This window comes from Cetorhinus maximus, chromosome 12 (assembly GCF_964194155.1).
Source record: "Cetorhinus maximus chromosome 12, sCetMax3.hap1.1, whole genome shotgun sequence".
Lineage (NCBI taxonomy): Eukaryota > Metazoa > Chordata > Chondrichthyes > Lamniformes > Cetorhinidae > Cetorhinus > Cetorhinus maximus.
Genome location: NC_135890.1, coordinates 8282979 through 8304687, shown reverse-complemented (window position 1 = coordinate 8304687; position 21709 = coordinate 8282979). Strand labels below are relative to the sequence as shown.

General features: G+C 40.9%; 1 protein-coding gene across 3 annotated transcripts in view; it reads left to right on the top strand.

The window, feature by feature from the left end:
- The window catches only part of sfmbt2 (Scm like with four mbt domains 2), a 197387-nt gene that overhangs the window by 24049 nt on the left and 151629 nt on the right, over positions 1–21709 (top strand). The gene's annotated exons all lie outside the window — the stretch shown is intronic.

Genomic DNA, 21709 nt, shown 5'->3' with positions numbered 1-21709 from the left:
ACTTAGGTCCAGATTTTCGCCACAATGAAGACCTTCTCCGTTGTGGTGAAAATCCCAGAAATGGCTGGAATTTCTAAGTCCTGCCCCCGATTCCAACATTTCCCGTCTTTGCGGGGGCAGGACTGGAGTTGGGCCGGCGTTTGCACATGCGTGATTCACGAAGGTAGCTCGTCATTTAAATCACCAGCTGCCTCCACTGAAGTGGGATTTTGGAAAAACAGGAGGGTGGAATTCGGAGTGTATAGATTAGAACAGGTAAGAGGAGGTCTGAATTTGGTGGATTCTTATGGATAACCAGGGTATCCCTTTGGATAGGGTCCCTGGACACCTTTGAGAGAGGCAAGGCACCCTTTGGAGAATGAAGGCACCATTTGGGAGAGTTAAAAGTGAACATGATTATGCACTTTTTAAGCACAAACCCATTGGAACTGTCAAGCTGCAAAAGGGGTCCAGGGGATGTCCAGCTGTCAAATCTGTCAGAGTTATTCAGTAAGTGTCAAAGCTAACCAAGAATGTCAAAGCTGTCACGGAGCTGTCCAAAGATACTAGGTGAGTTGGCATGGATGGAGTAAGGGGAAATGGGGGTGGGTAGAAGGGCATTAAGTTGGCATAGGGGTGTGAGGCACTATGGGGGGTGGGGGCATGGGTTGGCATGGATTGGGCATAGCGAGTGTTGGGAGGTGAGGGGTGAGGTATGGAAGGATTTTTTTGTTTTGTTATTTTTAAAAATTTATTTAAACAGTGCTGGGGCACAAAGGCAGCCTTGCGCCCAGCCTGTCTCCTCCGCGCCTGGCAGCCTGCAGATTCGTTCGGGGGTCACCCACCCGACTCCTGTTTCAGCCCGCAAAGCCCCCCTCACCCACCAACCTCTCTCCTGACCAAAATTCCGACCTGTGGGTGGATATTTTTGAAGATCGGGTTGGCCGAGCCAGGAAATCATCTGACTCTGTGCTCCTGACACGGACAAAAATCTAGGCCTTAGTTTGGATGGTTTCACAGCTCCTGTTCACTTTGCAATTATTTTTCACACAATAGGAAAGTTCAGGGGCCAAATCCAGGTCTGAAATTCTACTCACTACATTGTTTCTGGTATGGTTTTATTAATGAAAAAATGCTTGCTATCCATTTTCAGCATAAATCAAAATATTTTGTGGTCTGCTTTTTTAAGAATGCAATTTTTTTCTTTTCAGCTGATTTTCACTGTCAGAATCTGAAGTTGGATTAGCACAAATTCTCTATTTCACCATTTATCTTTAAATAATTTGCCTGGTTTTGACACAATTTGATATTTTTAATCTTATTTTGAGTATTTTAACTCAATAAATCACGTGGAATAAATTTTTTAAAATTAATTTGTTTCCAGGCAATGCAATTGCTTCTCAATAGAAGACTCTTTGTACTTTGCATGCAGATATGATTTTCATAAAGCTAAGCTATTTTTTTCATAGCTAATTGTGTGGACCCGTTCCTGTTTCTGATTTATCAGAAGCATTTTCTCTGTATATAAAATACGAGGGAACATTTACAAGGGTTTGAATTTAACCGGCAGTAATCCCGGGGGTATTCTTGCAGCAGACTTAGTTTGCACATGACATCTTGAAAGGTTTGTAAATTTTTTAAAAAAATATTTAGGCATTCTGAGAAACAATATTACACATTGTATAAAAGTACTTCAAAGTTATACATTCATGCCATTTAGTAATTAAATGCAACAAATTATAATTTTTCCCATGCAAAGACAAGTATTTATATAGTTTTGCATCTGTGTGGCACTTGAATGAGCTTTTGTTGTCTCAGTTTATTCCAGTGAATCATTTAATTTTTGTTTAACATTTTGAGATGTAATGTAATGTGTTATGTAATGGGACTTGCTCAGGTAGCAACTATGGTACTACCATTTATCCTCATCAGAAATCTGTCCATTCAAGACCACTACATAGAACATTCTTTTACACCTGTGTGCTTAGTGAACTGTAATGATGAATGTCTTTCAAAATTGTATTGATCTTTTTCCAAGAAAGTAATATCTCTTTTTTTAAAAGATAATTTGTTTTTGGGCATTGAACACATATTTGAAGTGTAATATTATATTGTGGTCTTTAACCCAGAAGGTCACTATAAGCTCCAAAGACATAAACCCGAGAGGAACAGAATTGATGCCAGTAGTGAAATAAAAAGGTCTGGGTATTATAGTGAATCACTCATGACCAATTTCATGAAGCTGTAGCTAAAGCAAACCAGCTTCTAGGATGTATTGACATGACAATTGACTACAAAACAAAGCATACCATTTTGTCTTTGTATAAGACCTTGGCTTGGTCTCAGTTAGAATGCTATGATCGGTTTTGGTCTCCTCACATGATGGGGAATTGTGAGGCTCTGAGGAGGGCCACAAGATTAATTACCAATTTAAAACATTTTAGCTATCCAGATGGGCTCAAAGAGCTAGGTCTGTATATATTGGAGAAGTTTAGATTCATAGCACAGTTTTAGTCAAGGGTGTGAACAACATCATATTTGACAGCAACTATGGTGCAGCATCTTGCTCTCATTCTCCCTTATGTTTCTATAGTGATCATTATGGTTGACCACATTGCCCTATCCAATTCCTCCCAGATTGAATTAATCACCATTGTGAGCTTCCACTAATTGTGATCATTGCAGGTCTTCAAGGAGGCTCATATTAATTTTTTTAGGTGCAAGAACAATAATAGGTTTTAAAAGCTTTTTTTGGCTTACTAAAAAGCTAACTACTGTACTGGTAAGTGGTTATATATAATTTTTTAAAGTCATTTTCAGTTATTTAAAATCAGGATACTCAGACGGTGGATTAGACACTCATTAAAATTTTTTGTGATAAACCAATTTTCAGTTATATTAATAAAACTGCACCAAATTACTATTTGTAAATGTATCTCAGAATATTTTTAATGCAAAAAGGTTTTGTAAAATTGTGTTCTATAATGCTGCCAGTTTGCGCTTGTTCACGGATAGTTTTACAGTCGGCTATATGCAAATGAGTTGTAGTGGAACTTGAGCAAAAAAAAGCCCTTCTTAAAACTAGTGCTATTTGCGCCCAGATTGCCGATTTTTGTGCCCAAAGTGAAACGATTTGCCATTTCTTTTATCCCCACCACAAGTTCCGAACCCTTGCCATTGACTCAGTCATTCTCCCCAGTCACACTCTCAAACTGAACCAGACTATTCATAAGTGCCATCTTTTTGACTTTGCTTTAAGCTTTTAATCCTACACCTTGTACATTATCCAGCTGCTTAATTGACCTCTGCAATATTGCACACTTCTTTCCTTAATTTAACCCTTCCACTACTGAAACCCATGCACATGCTCTTTGGCAGCTTGAGACTCCACTACTGTAAAACACAGTGTGGACCCTTCATAAACTCTAGTTTTTCCAAAGTTTGTTATTGCCCCAAGTTTGTTATTGTCCTATGTTAATTCCTTCTTTCTCATCATCCCAGTACACATTGAGCTACCCTAGCCCTCCCCTTTCCGACACATTAAATTTCAAATCCTGTCTACATCCATAGCTTCGCCCCAACCAATCTCCACAACCTCTCCCAGCCTTATCTCTCCCTCCATTCCTCTGACTGCAGCCTTCTGTTTGCAAGCTTCCACTCCTTTTTATGCCCACCATTGTTGGCATTTAACGGACCAGTCAAAGTTCTGTACTGATATCCAGATGAAGTTCCTTGGCTTAATAAATGCTCTTGCAATGCAGGCAAATGATGTTGAGCTCGACATCTAAATATTTTATACAAAAAAAAGAGAATTTCTAGGTGATGACATTGTCCACAAGAGACCTCCCATAGGGAGGAGATGTAATGTGTAAAATTGCACCAACGGCATTGTGTGCACTTTACACCTAAACATTCTGCATCAAATATAATGATAACTGTTGTGATGTCACTTTAAGGGAATATGCAAATGAGCAAGTATCCTCAATGTAGAGCAGCATGGGACTAGCAGCATGTAGCGATTGCAGTGTGTGTTTGGAATTGCAGCTGTGTTGTGCTTGAGTAATAGTTTCTGAACCTATAAAGTGAACCTGTACTGCCAAGCCATCCTGTACTGTATCTTCAAATAAACCAAACCTATATCTAGTTCATCAGTCCTGTGTGAGATTGACAAGTTTGTGTAAAGCAAACATAGAAACACAGCAATGACAAAGTGAGATTTAGTTTGACATAAAATACTATCTAATTGACTCAGTTATTTCTTTGGTGGTGGGCGTATAGTTATGTTTTTAATGCTTTGTAAAAGGCACTTAATATTGTAATTTACAGAAGATTCAATAAAATTGGAGTCCCATTAGTATTTTAAAATCTACTATTTAGAAAACAGAGGTGATAATGTTCAGAAGCGATCTTGAGTTTCATTAAGTAACCGAAAGGCAGATTAATTTTGACAGATTGCCCCTCTGCACATTGGTTTTAACATTAAGATTTACCTCTGTGCTTGCATGATAGCTGTACTGCATTTTTGGACCTGTGGTACTTGCAGATGTAAGCAATATGTATAGACTTCTCAAATGGGATGCAGTTACTGCTTATGCCACATTTTCATCAAACAAGCATGAACTTTTATAGGTGCACATGTTGGAGTCTCGAAATTATAATTATATTTTTGTTATGGTGTTAAACGGCTGCTGAATTCAACAAAGATGTCGAATCTATAACACCAATTAAGTGATGTGAGATCTCTTAGCTGATTCCTCTTGTGGGTGAGCCCTGAACTAGGGGGCACTGTTTTAAAATTAGGGGTCGCCCTTTTAGGACAGAGATGAGGAGAAATTTTTTCTGAGGGTTGTGCTACTTTGGAATTCTCTGCCTCAGAAGATGGTGGAGGTGGCGTCATTGAATATTTTTAAGGAAGAGGTAGATAGATTCTTGTTAGGCAAGAGAATCAAAGGTTATTGGGGTTAGATGAGATTGTGGAAATCGAAGCACAAGATCATCAGCCATGACCTTTTTGAATGGGGGAGCAGGCTCGAGGGGCCAAATGGTCTATTCTTGTCCCTATTTCTTATGCTCTTTCTAATGATTTGAGTGACCCTTTGGATTAAATGCACACACAACCAATGAATGCCATTTCATTTTCTGTACTGTAAATATTTGGTAATGTAAATAAAAGAATATTTATAAGTTTGACACACCTGCACATTATTGTCACTGAACATTTGTGCATCGAGGTAAATATTGCTATCAGGATCTTTATAATTGGTGCAGTGAAGTAATTTAGAAATAAATGATTATTGTTACAATAATCATGCTTGGTTTTTTTGAAAAGCTGTAACTTGTTCATCATAATGGTATTTAAATTAATGAAATGAATACTAAATCATCCATAAAGTCATTCTAGTTAGAAATGAATAGACATTCTTAGTGTATTGTTGAAATACTCTGAAATGTTTAATTTCATTAAAATTATGTTAGAATATATTCCACTGAATTGTGAGATAGTTAAATTCAAAAACAGCAGAGTGCAGAAGAATTTCACAGGTGATTGGATTTTGTTAAGGTAGCACTACATATGCCAAACATTTTTAACCAATTGGCTGGAATCTTTTAAAAGTGACAATTATACTGTTAAATTTGAATACCTATAACATTTAAATGTTGATCAGTTTATCAATGGAAAAGTAATGTTGGTGATGAGGCTAGAAGCAATTTGCGTTCCTGTAGTTAGGGTTGAAATTAAACTCTCTATGTACATGTAAAATGCAACCTTACAAGGTTGGGATTTAAAGCTCCATTTTTATGTCAGCTGACCCTGACCTAATTTTCTCCCAATTGGTTGGTATTTTGATGTGAAAGAATGGCTAGAACTCTGAATGTTTATCATCCCAGAGTAATGTGGCCTTAAAGAAGCCAAAAATCCTACTTTTGTTACACTGTATATAAACTTTACTGACTGTTTGTTTTACAGTCGTTCTATAAAACCACATCTGTCGAGTGTTAATGAGCGCAGACTTCAGATATTGTGTGTCAGCTTACATTCAGCTCACGTGTCCACAATATTGCCTCCAGGAGAATAATCTGGAGTATCATGTAATATGCATTTTCCTTTCTTGTTTGCAAAATTTAAAAAAGTTGTACAGTATAATATAATTTGTGCTCATTTGTAAGGCAGATATTGTGGTTATATAACTGAGGCTAGCAAAAACATTGCAAAGTTAACTTGGATCAGCCATACCATAGTGCTTCAGAGCAGCAATGTGGAGTTATGAACCATGGGTTCCTTTTCCCTACTCTCTTCTTTGTTACTGATCTCGATCCTAATGCATTGGGACATAACAAATGGATACCTGTGGTTTCATGTCACTGTTTAATTCCCCCAGTAGTTCAGATCAACATTAATGGTTTTTCATCTGTACCTGTGCATTTTTAAAACTTCTTTTCACAGGATGTGGGTGTCACTGGCAAAGTAAGCCTTTGTTGTCCTTCCCTAATTTCCCTTGAACTTTGGCTTGCTAGGCCATTTTGTATGTGTGCGTGTGTTCTCCTTCGCCTTGTTTGGTTGCAGCCTGTTATCCAGTGCTTGTCAGTTTGGAGTGTGTAGACTAGTGTTTATTTAAAATGTGCTGCTTGAGTTGGTAGTGACAGAATTTTCTGGAGCAGGTTGGATGCATTTTTCATTGTCCCAAACATATCTGGGAGCAGTATAAAATCGGTGATCAGTGGCAATTTTGTAAAAAAAAATCCATCCACCCAAAATAAACTTTGACCTGTTACAATTTTTTTCCTCCTTCCCCTCCTACCCCATCTCTCAATGTCATCATCTCAATTGTGTTGCTATGAGATGGAAATGTTGGAAGATGTCTCATCTTTGGGCTATTCTCACTGCACTTAAAAGGAGGCAGTGGGGAACTTACTACCTTGTCACTGTCTAAAATGCTTTGGCATTCAAATGCCAAGAAAAGGCTCCTTGTCCTGTATGATATGAAGCCTTCTTGCTGGTCAGACATGATTTATGGTGCACTGGAATTGCATTAAAATTACTTGATAACATTCAGTGGTGCAAAAGTGTACATTGTGCAGCTGAGTAGAATTGATTTTTCACGCACACAATTGCAATTTTTGCTGTTATTGGATTGGAGTGTATAAATTGCAATTTTATGCATTTATTCAGACTCTATTGGAATATGAAATATTATGCTACAGTTGTAGTTGTAACCTCTATTTGCGTAGAGCACCCTGGAAATTAGTATTTACTTGCTTAGCTCAGCGGCCTAGCCTGTTAACCATCCTACGGCGTTCTCTTTGCAACTAGACTGTTATATGATCTATACTTCACTACTGTAACATCTAAATAACTTGTTGTTTTTGTACTATCACATTTCCACTGTTGTGAAAAAGTTTGTATATCTTATCTGTATTATGATTATTGTATTCAAGAGGCAAATCAAGTTGAAAAATTATTTTAATTTATTGAATGTTTCATTTCTTTTGCAAAATATTTTACAAATATTGCAATTGTACCAAATTACAGTACCTAATTTTTGGGAAGTCATATTAGGTGTGATACAGCTTGATCAGGTGAACATTACCATGCAACTTTCAAAGTTTGAGCTAGTAGACAAATTGTAAACTGTGGGGCATTATTTTCTGAGCACTGTCCAAGTTGTTTGTTGATCCAGACTTCCTCTTGAAGTTTCTAACTTTTTGCAGTTTGAGGTAAAGTGGTGCAGAAATGATGATACATTTGGTTGTGGCATGACTTTACAAACATAAATTTGCTCATCATCTGTTGAAGTGGAAATTTAACAGATGGAGGTTGCAAGTCTGTGGCTTGGTATAATTGTGTAATCTGTTCCTGAGAAAATATTGTAGATTTCTTTGTGGTTACCTTTTTCTGACTTTTGGCAATTTAGTGTATATGCTTTTGAAATGAACATTTGGTAACATTGTAGTTGAAAACCTTGCATCTGTGCAGTTTTTTTGTGAATGTTAATGCATATTTTTTATTTTTTTGTCCATTTTCTCTGTCAGTTTCTTCCTCCCTGTCCTGAGTTCTTGCTGCACAGATCTAATACCACCTCTGGTAACTTGGCCAAATGGCTGTATTTCATGCGTGAATTTTAACAGAAATTTTTGCGGGAGGAATGTGGCTCAAATCCAAGTCTGATCCTTTCCTCAATACATGTCATTTGCAGCAAGGTTTAATGGATAGCATCAAATTTGATGGTATTTTGCCTTTCCCTAGCCCATGATATCACTTTGGTAGAAATCAGCTAATTAAGTGCAGACTCAGGATTGAGGATCTTCCTGGTCTGTATGGCTACTTGTAGAGACTCACTGAACCATTGTCAGAGCTGCTTTTGTAAATATTCTAAAGTGGGTTATCATATTATAAAATAGAACAAGAGGACATGCATGTATAAGTTCCATTGATAACTGTTACTTGTAAAGACAAGTTGCTAAAATTGTTGTGCTAACTGTTGGAATTCCTGCTTGTATAGGGTGTAACCTTTTACCATTTTGGTATGTAGTTCTTTGAGGACAAGTTATGTCACAGTATCTTAGAATAAATTATTATGAAAGGATTTGCATTAGTATAAATATGTTAAATGGATGCAATACAAATGAGCACGGTTGTAGATCATAATTTTGTCTCTGTTTGGAGACCGAGGTTGTGATTTGGGGAGGGCGTGTAAGATCACAGGGGCTCTCTGAGGAGTCAAATTATGAGGAGCTGCCAGATTGCAAGGAGGTTGTGGAGGGTCAGAGCAGGTGGGGATTTTGGAGTGAGGTGGATGATTGTGGGTGGTTGGGTGGGTTTGAGATCATGGTGGGGGGGTAGGAGTTCTGGGGTGAGGGTGGCTAATCGTGGTACATGTAAAGAGGTCAACTTGTTGGTGCCAGATGACCATTTTTCTTGTGTATAAAACACATGGCACTTCATTAGGTATTAGTCTCAGCAGTTATACTGCTGTTACACCTGTTTTGTAGTGCAAAGCTGCCACTCTAAATTACACTTGACTTGTTATGCACCACTGCTTCCTCAGAATCATGCTGCGTAGCGATTTGGAAAAACCAAAATCCCCCTAGTCATGTATCCAGTATTAACTAGAGCAGTATAAGAATACTGACTGCTGGATCAGTGAAGTTGATTTGAGGCATTGGACTTGCAGTGGCAAGTACCTATCACAGTGGGAGTCTTAACTTCTCTATTGTGTCTTTTTGACTAAAGCAAACTGATCATCATGACACCACCATCTTGTGGAGTTCCGGTTCCCACAGCCTGTTGAAGAAGGAAACTGTGGCAATGGGTCTTTACTTTGCTTTTTATTTACTGTTGTCTTAACGAGCATACCAAAATGAGTACTGCCCCAAAATAAAGCATTAATTTGCCACTCATTGAGATCTAGTATATTGATGAATTCTCAATGGCTTTGTAACCCAGATTTCCTGATTTAGGACCACCAATTTCACCAGCATTATTGCCAATCCAAATTGGAGAATGGATTGGAATTCCATTCCATCCACTGCATGCTTAGCTCATTTGAGAATACCTAATTAAACCATGTCTTGGGTTATTTGAACAATAGCTTGGGACTAAGGGTATCACAAGATTCAATTTCCAGATATTGACATGCAGGATTTCCCTTTCCAATATTGATCATGGGAGTTGGGTGCCCAAGGTCCCAAAGCAGTGGTAAAAACTCAGTTGGTTCACTTAGAGGACACCATAATGTTAAAATAAGCTTATTTTAGAAACTTCTTCATGTGTTTTCCTGAATTTGTTTTACTTTTTGTGCTTTGAGTTCTAGTTATTCTGTGTGGCATTGTTCTAATTCTTGTCCTCCTAGCACAATTTGCTCCACCAGTGGGCTTCTCATTGGGAACTTCCCTACATGGCTCATGTCAAAATAGGGGACAACGAACTAAGGTATGCCAGGCAGGCCATTTAGCACAATGGATGCTCTTTGTCCATACACTGGTGCCTAAATATCTATGTTTGCAAACAAACGAGAACATACTTCACTTTAGCAGCTGATTTTGTGCAGTTGGAGGCTTCTATTGACAAAGGTGCTGGGTCAGAAGATCCAATAGCACCACGAGGATATGTTGGATGCTTCCTTGGAAGCAACCAAACCTCGTTGCTATGCGCAGGTGATCAACAGGCAGCATATTCTGATTGGTCACACTTGCCAAGATGCTACCAACCATATCTGCAGATGACGATTGTGGGGAACCATCTTCTCGGGGTTAGAAGAGATCAAGGTGCACAATTGTTCCATCTGCAACAAGAAGAGCTGCATGATACCAAGTGCCACAGGGCTGGCACAGCCACTGATGCTCCCAGTCAGTTGTGGCCTTTAGCCTGTTTCCACTTTCTTGCTGGCAGACAGTAGTGCCGACTTTATTTTAAAATCAGTTTCATCTTCCAGTGTGTTTTACTGCATCTTTCTTATGCCAACCTGCTGCTTCAAACATGAAATCCGCTTTATGAATATTTGCATACAAAAAGCTCTGTAATCTATTTCTATTGATTTGATAAGTACGCTAATCAAGTATCACAGTATAAAGACACTTAAACCTGCACTATTTTCAAGCTTTAATGATCTAATATAATAGAATATCCTATTACTATATTTCTTTCAGTTAATTGTTTTGATTTTGTAAGCGTTTGGCTACTTGCCTCTGTGAAACTGCTAAACAGGCTACTTCTCCACAATTACACGGTGACTGCTTGAAGCATGTGTGTTTTAATACTGAAGTTGGCTAGCTTAAAATTGAAATTTTTTAAAATAGAGGAACATTCTTAAAGCGTATATTATCTAATCATGTTTGAATAATTTGGACACACACAATACTATTACCAGCAAATGGCAAGTATGGAACAAATGTAGCATTGTTGCAGATTTATTATCCTGGTGTACTTCGACACATTTGCTGGCTTATTTCAACAAATCTGGAGTAACGTTTATGCACATTTCTTGGGTTTGTGACCATACAACAAGCATATTTTTCAATTGGACTGCAGAGAATTCTTTTTATCTCTATAGAAGTTTACAGATGCAAGACTGACAAAATAACAACTGCCAAAATGCAGCTCTGTTATTATGCAGCTTTCTTCAGGGCACGGTGTAGGAAGCACTGGTTTATGGATACAGAACAGGTAATAAACCACACGGAGGTTGGGAACAGTATGTCAAATGGGCATGAATAAATTATATTTCTAGCTCAAGGTGATTTTATTCTAATCGTTTCACCATGAATTATCAAGACAGGAACTTTTACATAACCAGTGACAGCAGCAATTGAATATAGGTTTTTCTTGGACATTACAAGCTTGACAACATTTACAGAGCAGGACTATTGATATCAACAGTAAAAGTTTCTCCTGGTAAATGTGGATACTCGTTTACATAACATCAGAATTGTAGGATTTTGATTTATTTACTGCACATGTACCCTTTCAAATCTTTTATCATTTCTTTTGTAAAAGCAACCTTGTACTCACCCAAGTAATCAATCTTTAACTACAAATTGATAGAACGATTATCAACAGGTTACTCAATTGTGGAAGTCAGCAAAATGGAGCCTACTCCCACTTTTAAGGTGCACCTATATTCAGAGGCTTTTGGTAGTAGTCAAGAGCTGCACGACTGGTTAATTTATTTCCACCCACCCCTGCCACCACACCACTCCCCCTCTTAGTTCAGAAGTAATACGGACACGAACAGGGCAGCGACCTCATCGTGAGTGAGGCAGCCAGAGTGAGTGTGGTTATTGGCAATTTGGTGCACAGTGGGAATTCGGTGCACAGGGGAAGAGGTGCTCTTTGCATTTTTTCTTTGCTATCCAACTTCTTAAATCTTCAGAGAGTGATCTTGTCCTGCTGTAGCAGTAGAGGCTACAAGGGAAAGGAGTGACTGGTAAGTAGTGGGTAAGGTCAGCTAAGTATTTACTACTTTTATCGCTTATAGTTTAAGGTTTTTTTGTGGTTTATAGTTTGTATATTCTGTAGTAACGAGGATCAGGAAAAAAGGGCCCTAGAGTCATTGATTTAAAAGGTTTAATTTAAAGGGGTAGGTCATGGCAGGAGAGCTCAAAGCCTTGGTGTGCTCCTCGTGCTCCATGTGGGAAGCTGAGAACATTTCCAGTGCCCCGGACCAGCATGTGTGCAGGAAGTGTGTCCAGCTGCAGCTCCTGGAAGCTCAGGTTTCAGAGCTGGAATGGCGGCTGGTGACACTGGAGCATTCACGAGTCTGAGAGCATCGTGGATAGCACGTTTAGAGAGGTGGTCACACCGCAGCTGAAGAGGCTTGAGGAAGGAAGGGAATGGGTGACCACCAGGCAGTCCAAGAGAAAAAGGCAGGTAGTTCAGGAGCCCCCTGGGGTCCTGCTCGCAAATCGCTATTCCATTTTGGAGGCTGATGAGGGTGCTGGCTCCTCCAGGGACTGCAGACAGAGCTAAGCTTCTGGCACCACAACCAGTCTGTCTGTACAGGAGGGGAGAAAGGGAGGAAGAGCGATAGTAATAGGGGATTCTATAGTCAGGGGAACAGATAGGTGCTACTGTGGCCGTCAACGTGACTCCAGGATGTTATGTTGCCTCCCTGGTGCCAAGGTCCGGGATGTCACTGAACAGCTGCAGGATACCCTGAAGGGGGAGGGTGATAAGGCAGAGGTCATGGTACATGTTGGTACCAATGACATAGGTAGAAAGAGGGATGAGGTCTTACATCAATAATTCAGGGAGTTGGGCAGTAGACTAAAAAGCAAGACCTCTCAGGTTGTAATCTCTGGATTACTCCCAGTGCTACATGTTAGCGAGCTCAGAAATAGGAGAATGGCACAAATGAATACGTGACTTAAGAGTTGGTGCAGGAGGGAGGGTCTTAGATTCCTGGGTCACTGGGACCGTTTCTGGGGAAGGTGGGACCTGTACAAACGGGACGGTCTACATCTGAACCTGAGTGGGACTAACATCCTTGTGGGCAGGTTTGCTAGTGCTGTTGGGCGGAGTTTAAATTAATTCAGCAGGGGGAGGGGACACAGAATGTTAGCAGAATAGGGACACATCATAATACAGTAAAAAGATTGAGTCAGAGGGAGTACAGCTACATTAAGTTTCAAGGGAGTAAGGCAAGGCTGGATGGCTTCTACTTTAACACCAGGAGTATTACAGGTAAAACAGATGAGTTAAGGGTGAGGATTGACACGTGGAATTGTGATATAGTAGCCATCACTGAGACGTGGTTGAGGGAGGGGCATGATTGGCAACTCAACATTCCGGGATATAGAATCTTCAGGGGAGGGGTTAAAAGAGGAGGAGGGATTGCATTATTAGTTAAGCAGTCAGTTATTGCAATAAGGAGAGATGATATCTTGGAGGGGGCATCGAATGAAGCTTTGTGGGTAGAGTTTAGGAATAAAAAAGGGGCAGCCACATTGTTAGGTGTTTATTATAGACCCCCAGATAGTCAGCAGGAAATTGAGGAGCAAATATGTGCACAATTTGCGGAGGTGTGTAAAAACAATAATAATAGGGTAATTATATTAGGTAATTTCAACTTTCCCAACAGTAATTGGGATAGACAGTATTATGGGCTTGGATGGAGTGGATTTCTTGAAATGTGTACAGGAGAACTTTTTAGGTCAATATGTAGAGGGTCCAACAAGGGACAGCGCAGTCCTGGACCTAATTCTGGGGAATGAAGCCGGACAGGTGGCTGAGGTGTTGGTGGGGGATCATTTTAGTGATAGCGACTACAACATGGTACAATTTAAGCTTGTTATGTACGAAGAAATAAACAAGTTGCAAAAAAATGTTTTGGATTGAGGGGAGAGCGGATTTTAATAAAATAAGGCAGGATCTAGCCAAGGCAGACTGGGAACAGCTACTTGTGGGGAAAACCACAGAGGACCAGTAAGGGGTGTTCAAAAAGGAAATGGGGAGGGTACAGTCTCAACATGTTCCCACTAGGGTGATAGGAAGGAGTAACAAGCCCAGAGGACCATGGATGACCAGAGATATTCAGGATACGATGAGAAGGAAAAGAGAGACTTTTAGCAGGTACAAGGGAAGCAAATCAGCAGAGGCATTAGTGGAGTACAGACAGTGCAGGGTGGAGCTTAAGAAAGCAATTAGGAGAGCGAAGAGGGGATACGAGAAAGCTCTGGCTGGTAAAAGTAGGGAAAGTCTCAAGATATTCTATACCTATATCAATGGTAAGAGTATAACCAGGGAAAGAGTAGGACCCTTTAGGGACCAGGGGGGCAATCTCTGGGTGGAACCAGAGGATATTGATAGAGTGTTGAACGAATATTTCACATCCGTCTTCACCCAAGAGAATGAAGATGAAGGTATCAAACTTGGAGAGAGACTGCAAGGTTCTTCAGCAAATTGATATAGGGAGTGACAAGGTATTGGAGGTGTTGGCAGGCTTAAAAGTGGACAAATCTCCAGGTCTGGATTATTTGTGTCCCAGACTGCTGAGGGAGGCAAGGGAGGAGATCGCAGGGGCTCTGACCCAAATTTTTAATTCCTCTCTGGGCACAAAGGAGATGCTAGAGGACTGGAGAACAACCAGTGTGGTTCCACTATTTAAGAAGGGTTGTAGAGATAAGCCAGGGAACTACAGGCCAGTAAGTCTCACGTCAGTGGTAGGGAAACTATTGGAGAAAATTCTGAAGGAGAGAATCTATCTCCACTTGGAGAGGCAAGGTTTGGTCAGGGATAGTCAGCATGGCTTTGTCAGAGGGAGGTCATGCCTAACAAACTTGATTGATTTTTTTTGAGGAGGTGACCAGGTGTGTAGATGAGGGTAGTGCAGTTGATGTAGTTTTTATGGATTTCAGCAAAACCTTTGACAAGGTCCCACATGGGAGACTTATAAAGAAGGCAAATGCACATGGGATACAGGGTAATTTGATAAGCTGGATCCAAAATAGGCTTAGTTGTAGGAGACAGAGGGTGATGACAGAAGGATGCTTTAGTGATCGTAAGCCAGTGTCCAGTGGCATACCACAGGGTCTGTACTGGGTCCCCTATTATTCGTCATTTATATAAACGACATAGATGACTATGTGGGGGGTAGGATTAGTAAGTTTGCGGATGACACAAAGATTGGCCGGGTGGTTAACAGTGAGGTTGAGTTTCTTGGGCTACAAGAAGATATAGAAGGGATGGTCAAATGGACAGATAAGTGGCAGAAGGAATTTAACCCTGAAAAGTGTGAGGTGATGCACTTTGGAAGGAGTAATTTGACAAGGAAGTATTCAATGAACAGCATGACACTAGGAAGTTCTGAGGAACAAAGGGACCTTGGCGCGTGTGTCCATAGATCTCTGAAGGCAGAGGGGCATGTTCGTGGGGTGGTGAAAAAGGCATATGGGACACTTGCCTTTATCAATTGAGGCATAGTAGGGAGATCATGTTGGAGTTGTATAGAACCTTGGTGAGGCCACAGCTGGAGTACTGTGTGCAGTTCTGGTCACCACATTATAGGAAGGATGTGATTGCACTGGAGGGGTGCAGAGGAGATTCACCAGGATGTTGCCTGGAATGAAATAGTTAAGTTATGAATAGAGGTTAGAAATGACTTGGGTTGTTTTCGTTGGAGCAGAGAAGACTAAGGGGCGACCTGATCAAGGTGTACAAGATTATGAGGGGCATGGACAGGGTGGATAAGGAGCAGCTGTTCCCCTTAGTTGAAGGGTCAGTCACAAGGGGTCATAAGTTCAAGGTGAGGGGCAGGAGGTTTAGGGGGGATGTGAGGAAAAACATTTTTACCCAGAGGGTGGTGATGGTCTGGAATGCTCTGCCTGGGAGGGTGGTGGAGGTGGGTTGCCTCATATTCTTTAAATAGTACCTGGATGAGCACTTGGCACGTCATAACATTCAAGGCTATGGGCCAAGTGCTCGTAAATGGGATTAGGTAAGTAGGTCAGGTGTTTCTCACATGTCGGTGCAGACTCGATGGGCCGAAGGGGCTCTTCTGCTCTGTGATTCTGATTCTGTGAAGACAACTGCAGCCTCCTAGCTGAGATCAGCTAACTCAGTACTGACTGAGCATATTTTAATCACAACTTACATTTAAAAGCCTCAGCCACAGGATGTTTTTGTGAAGAAAACATTTTATTGTGAGTTTGAAGCAAACTGGTTTCTGATATAAAAATTGAAAATGCTGAACAAATTCAACAGGTCAGACTGGCATCTGTGTAAAGAACAAATAGTTAACCTTTCTGGTTGACTTTCGTTAGATGGAAGGTCATTGACCTGAAACGTTAACTCAATTTCTCTCTTCACGTATGTTACCAGACATGCTGAGTCTTTCTAGAATTTTTATTTAATTTAAAATTTTGAGTGTAGGCCCTTCATCTGAGATCTAGTTGTAGTATTTAAGCTAAAAGAAAATTAAAGCTATGTTTTAAAATAAATACCTCCCAATTGATTGTGAAATTGAAAGGCAATGGCCTGGATTTTTGCTACAATGAAGAGCCTCTCTGTCATGGCAAAAATGGCGGACAAGCCTGGAAATCACAAGTCCCAGCCTCCAACATAGCACTTCCCATTTTCATGGGGCTGGTTCACATTTCGTGCATACAGTTCACAGAAGCAGCTAGCCATTTAAATCATTAGCTGTCTCCAGTCAAGTGGGATTTTGATAGCCCAGGAGTATGAAACCCAAAGTATGCAGAGTAGACCTGATAAGAATAGGTCTGAACTTTGTGCATTTCTTTCGATAGCAGGGTACCGCTTTGGAGAGTTAAGGTATCCCTTTGGATCTGATCCTGGGACACATTTGGGGGAGGTAAGGTGCCCTTTGCGGGAGGTAAGACGCTCTGTGGAATGGTTACAAATAGACATGAATGTGTTTTTTTTTTAAAAAAAAGTGCATGAACTCTAATTGTCAAGCTCATTGGAACTGTCAACAGACCTGTCAAAATCAACTGTCAAAATTCTCGAGAGGATATGTCAAAAGGAGCTGTCAAGGCATTTAAAAGCCCTGTCCTTTTAAATCTTTGAAAAGAAAATGTCTGGAGTATTTTTAAAAAAAAAGTAATTGCTTGCTATTTCACTCTTTCTGTTGACATAAGCCTGAAGATTTCCATCACTGGATCACTGCTGCATGACTGCATTAGTGCCATAAAGGGCTATGATGGAGGGAGTACAGGGGCATAGGTTGGCACGGATATGAGATTATGGGGTTAGGTACAGGGAATGAGGTGGCATGGGTTGGCATGCATGGGTTAGGGGAAGTTTGGGGGTGTGGTGGTGAGGGCTGGAGAGATATTTCATGTTTTTATTTTTTTTTGGATACAGTAACGGAGCCCAAGGCAGGCCTTCCACCCAGCCTGGCTCGGCACTCATAATACTCCTCCTCACTACTTCTGGGCTCACACACCATGACTTCTAATATAGCCCACCACACCCCCCCGCCACACCCCCTCCCCCCGTCCAACCAAGAATCTGACGTCCGGGTAGCCATTTTTTAAAATCGGGTTTGTGAAACCAGGAATTCCCTGAATCTGCGCACCTGAACCCTGGACAAAATTCCAGGCCAACATTTTTGCAGTATAATGGGTTAATAGTTATAGTAATGAGATAGTGATGTGTATTGCGATGTAACAGTGACATCAGTCATGTGCTAGAGATTCTGTAGAGCGGATTGAACAGTTTGTACACGAGAGATGTACCTACCCTGTAGCCAATCATGTATATAGTGTTAATAAAGTAGTTTGAAATAATCAGCCTGAGTTGGACTAGATTTGTAAGTAGAGGGAAACCTTCCCAGTATAGATTAGGCCACGAGACCAAACCACAAAACATGGTAGCATCAGTGGTAACACCAATCTAACAACGAGTAGTGCCATCAACAGAACACTTGCGACGAGAAAGTGGAAGAAGACTTGTTAGTAGCCAGAATCTGAAAACCTACCAGAGAAGCACACTGAGAACCGGTAGCACTGACAGCACCAGTTGATCAATCACTGCCCCTTCTACGGCCGTACAAAAACCTTGAGTGTCTACAGAGCCCAACATTGGGAGTTGGCACTTCCTAAGGTATTGAGCAGCGTTGGATTTGCATGCCAAAAAGCAGAAGCACCAGGCTAGTGCCTTCCTCCACATCGTAGGACCTGTCGCCAACAATGGCAGCTTGAGACAAGGTAGAAGAGACCGCTGCCGATTTTGAAACTGTCCTAAAAGCTTTCGATGCATATTTTAGTCCAAAATGGAACCTTGTAATCGAGGGACTGCAATTCAGTCGGAGATCCCAAAGACCAGGAGAATCCGTTGCATTGTTTCTTACAGACCTATATCACCTAGCCAGTTGTTGATGAGGAAGTGGTGCATTGAAAGATGAAGTTATTCACAACCGCATTATCGTCGGAGTCTGCGCCAAGAAGCTGTCAAGGTTTTTACAGACGAAAGACGACCTGACATTCGATCAAGTGGTTCAATACGCTAGGCAGGCTGAACTTGACAGTTAAATTGGGCTATAGTACGTCAAGACACTAAGGCTTTGGATGAATCTGTTAGTTGGGTAGGCAGAGCGGCAGCCACACCCACTCAAAAGCCCGCCAAGATGGGCGAAAGGGTGGGAAACCCTACAGCAGCCATCTTGAGGTACTGACGCTGCAGCACAAAGAAGCAGCACAGATGGTAAGATTGGAAAATCCCTGCTGGGCAATGTGGAAAGACAGGACACTTCAAGTGGTTCTATAAATCTAACCATTTCAGTTTCAGTAAAGGAAGAAGGCAAAGAGAATGCATGAGATGCAAACAATTCAAGAAATTGGAAATGATGAAAGACATGAAATTAGAATTCCTAGGCAAAGGAAAGGAGCATGATCAAGACATTTAGTCAGTCACTGTGGCAGTTAAAGGCTTTAACACGTTTCAAAATTGACACCGGAGCTGGCATTACAAAATTAGCTAATCATCTGGAATGGCTCAAAACAGTACCCATCCTGCCATGAAATGTTAAATTGCAAAGTCCAGGTCGGACGAATCTTCTAGTAAAAGGTCAGATAACTACCACCCTTCGCCACAAAGGGTGACAGATTGTTGAGACCCTCCGTGTTGTCTACAATTAAAGCATATTTTTAATGAGTGGGGATGTCTGTTTGCAACTGGGTATTCTGGAAAAAGCAGATGATGACCTACAACAGGGCAGATGCTGACCTATAGCAAGACTGCTGGGTGCCTTTTATGCAGGAATTTCCAAAGTAGGGTGCAGAACAGACGACTTTTCATTCAGTAGCAGCTGGTGAGGTTTATTCATTGAGCGGGGGTTCACTGTCCATCACAGAGACACCATCCACTTGACCCTGGGAGGAATTTGAGATTGTGGATCTCTCTGTTCTTTTTGAAGATGGGCTGGAGGATACGGACACAGAAGGCACTGCAGCAGACTGTGACCATTTGAACGAAGACCCTTTGGACCTAGGTTGGCTCTTCCCTGAAAAAGTTTTGGGAAAAAAGCCGTTGTAGTACCGAGTGATCCATTGGAAGATGATGTCCTAGAGATTTGAATCTACTGCCGAAGCATATGAAGTCTCTTTTTTTGAGGAGTCAGCAGTGTTTGCTGTGGAAGAGCAGAATTTGTATCTTTGTCCCACTGAACTCACCAATGAGGTCCATTATATATTGCTGCTGACCTTGGAGAGTTGTCCAGGGAGGACAAAATACTTGATTCCATAGAGGATCACACTGTCAGAGTTTTGATAGAGCCTATTAGCTTGGGCGAAAGAAAGTTGACACCCACACTTTAATCTCCTCAGAATATCTTATTTCCACTAAAGTTGTCCTTCAGCACAGAAGCAGAGGCCAAATCCACAGAGCTTCTACAGTGGAAGGGTCCTGTACAAGAATTTTGTCTAGATGTCATTCTGAATATTCGTTTCATCGCTGAAAATAGTGTTGTTGTCGTCTTATGCTCAAGAGTCTTCCCACTGCCCACAGCAGAGCAGCCTCGCACTGAAGAAAACGTGGCAATGTTACCGCTGCCTGCAGAAAGTGAAAGCAGTGTCTGAGATGCTGTCGGGAAATCACCATTTTCTTTTCCTGTAATGTCTTCAGGAATTTTGTCGTTCTTGTCATCCAGGTCTGTTTGAATTTCAGATAATGAATGCCTTCTTCATCCTCGATGCAGCAGTAAATAATACAGCTGTGCAATTCCTCATTGGGGTGTAAGATACTTCATCCTCTCAAGCCTTTCTCTGGTGTGTTAAGAGGGAGCAGCAGATTCCTAAGCAAATGTTAGTCTATCTGCTTCTTGTTCAAGAGAGTGCAAGTGTCGATATCCTGACCTCTTGTCTCTTGGATCAGTCTTTCTTTGAGAAGGTTCCACGATCCTTACAGTTCAGCGGCCGTGGAGATTATGGTTCAGTTACCAGTGGTCCTGGAAAGCTGCTGTCCCACTTCACTGATTGTGGTTGTTTTTCAGGGAAAAGGGAAAAGACGAGACCCTCGTGTATCCACAGTGTCCTCCCAGCAAGATGAGAACACTGTGGGAGATTGAATCCTTTATAACAATGACTTGGGATGGGGTGGGGGGGTAAAGAATTGGATAGAATCAGTAACAGTAAGGGAGATTGCAGAAGTTCAAATAAATAACATAAATAGTGTCTTGAAAAGCAGATCACAACCACGACTTACTTATGGGCATATTGAACTTTTAAGGAAGACCTAACTTTTTTTTAAAGAAATAGAAGCAAAGACACTGAGCAAAAGGTAGCAACAATGTAAAGTGACCACTTTCTGGAAAATTCCTACGTGGATTATACTGACAGACCTGTCCTGAAATAACATGGAATGTCACACCTGAAAAGGTGCCATGGCCTTCTTCTTCAAGCAGAGACACTTAAAAGGGAGATAGGAAAGATGCAGAAGACTGAACTTTTGTCTCCGCAACCAGAGATTAAAGACTGATTTGCACATCTCAGTAGTCAGCTAAAAATCCTTCTCTTGTGGGTTTATATGTGGATGTGGAAAATGACCTGAGATGAAAGAAAAAAATGGTCTCTTGGTGCAGACATGCCGCCCCCTCACTCCCCCAACCCCTCTTCCTGGGAAAACACGGAAAATTGGGTTAAAATTGGGCAGTGCAATGTGTGTTGTGAATGTGTCAGATCGCTCGCTCACTCTCTCGTGCTCGCTCACTCTCTCGTGCTTGCCTGCTCTGAGTTATTTAAAAACCTTAAACGACTGTCATAACCTATATTTTTAAGTGGTATGTTTGAGATACAACTCTAAATTTAGGAATCAGACCACCAGTTCGTGAGAGGTTTTATATTAAAGCTAATGAAACATTTTTATTACTTTTCACAAGTTAAATATATACACATGGCTACAAATTACTGCTATCATAACTTTTAACACATTCCCAAAGTAATTTTCATGAAGGCAACAGCAACCCATAGACTTAAGCAGACACCAGGCAAAGCATTTTCACCTTACAAATTCAAAATGAGGTTCCTTTCACTTTGGTTCCTGTGGAGTCAGTTGTAGGCTTTGATCTTAGATTGCCTCTGCCGTGCACACACACAACGGCTGAATTTATACCTAGCACAGCTCATTGAATGTAAATTCTCATTGTATCATCAGCCTCTTTGAACTCCACCTCTTCTAACAATAAAACCCCTTTCATAGTACCAAGTTTATTAGTAATATAAACATATTGCTTGGTCTCTGCTCGCTAGGTGCCAGATTTCACCCTGCTTCTTGAAG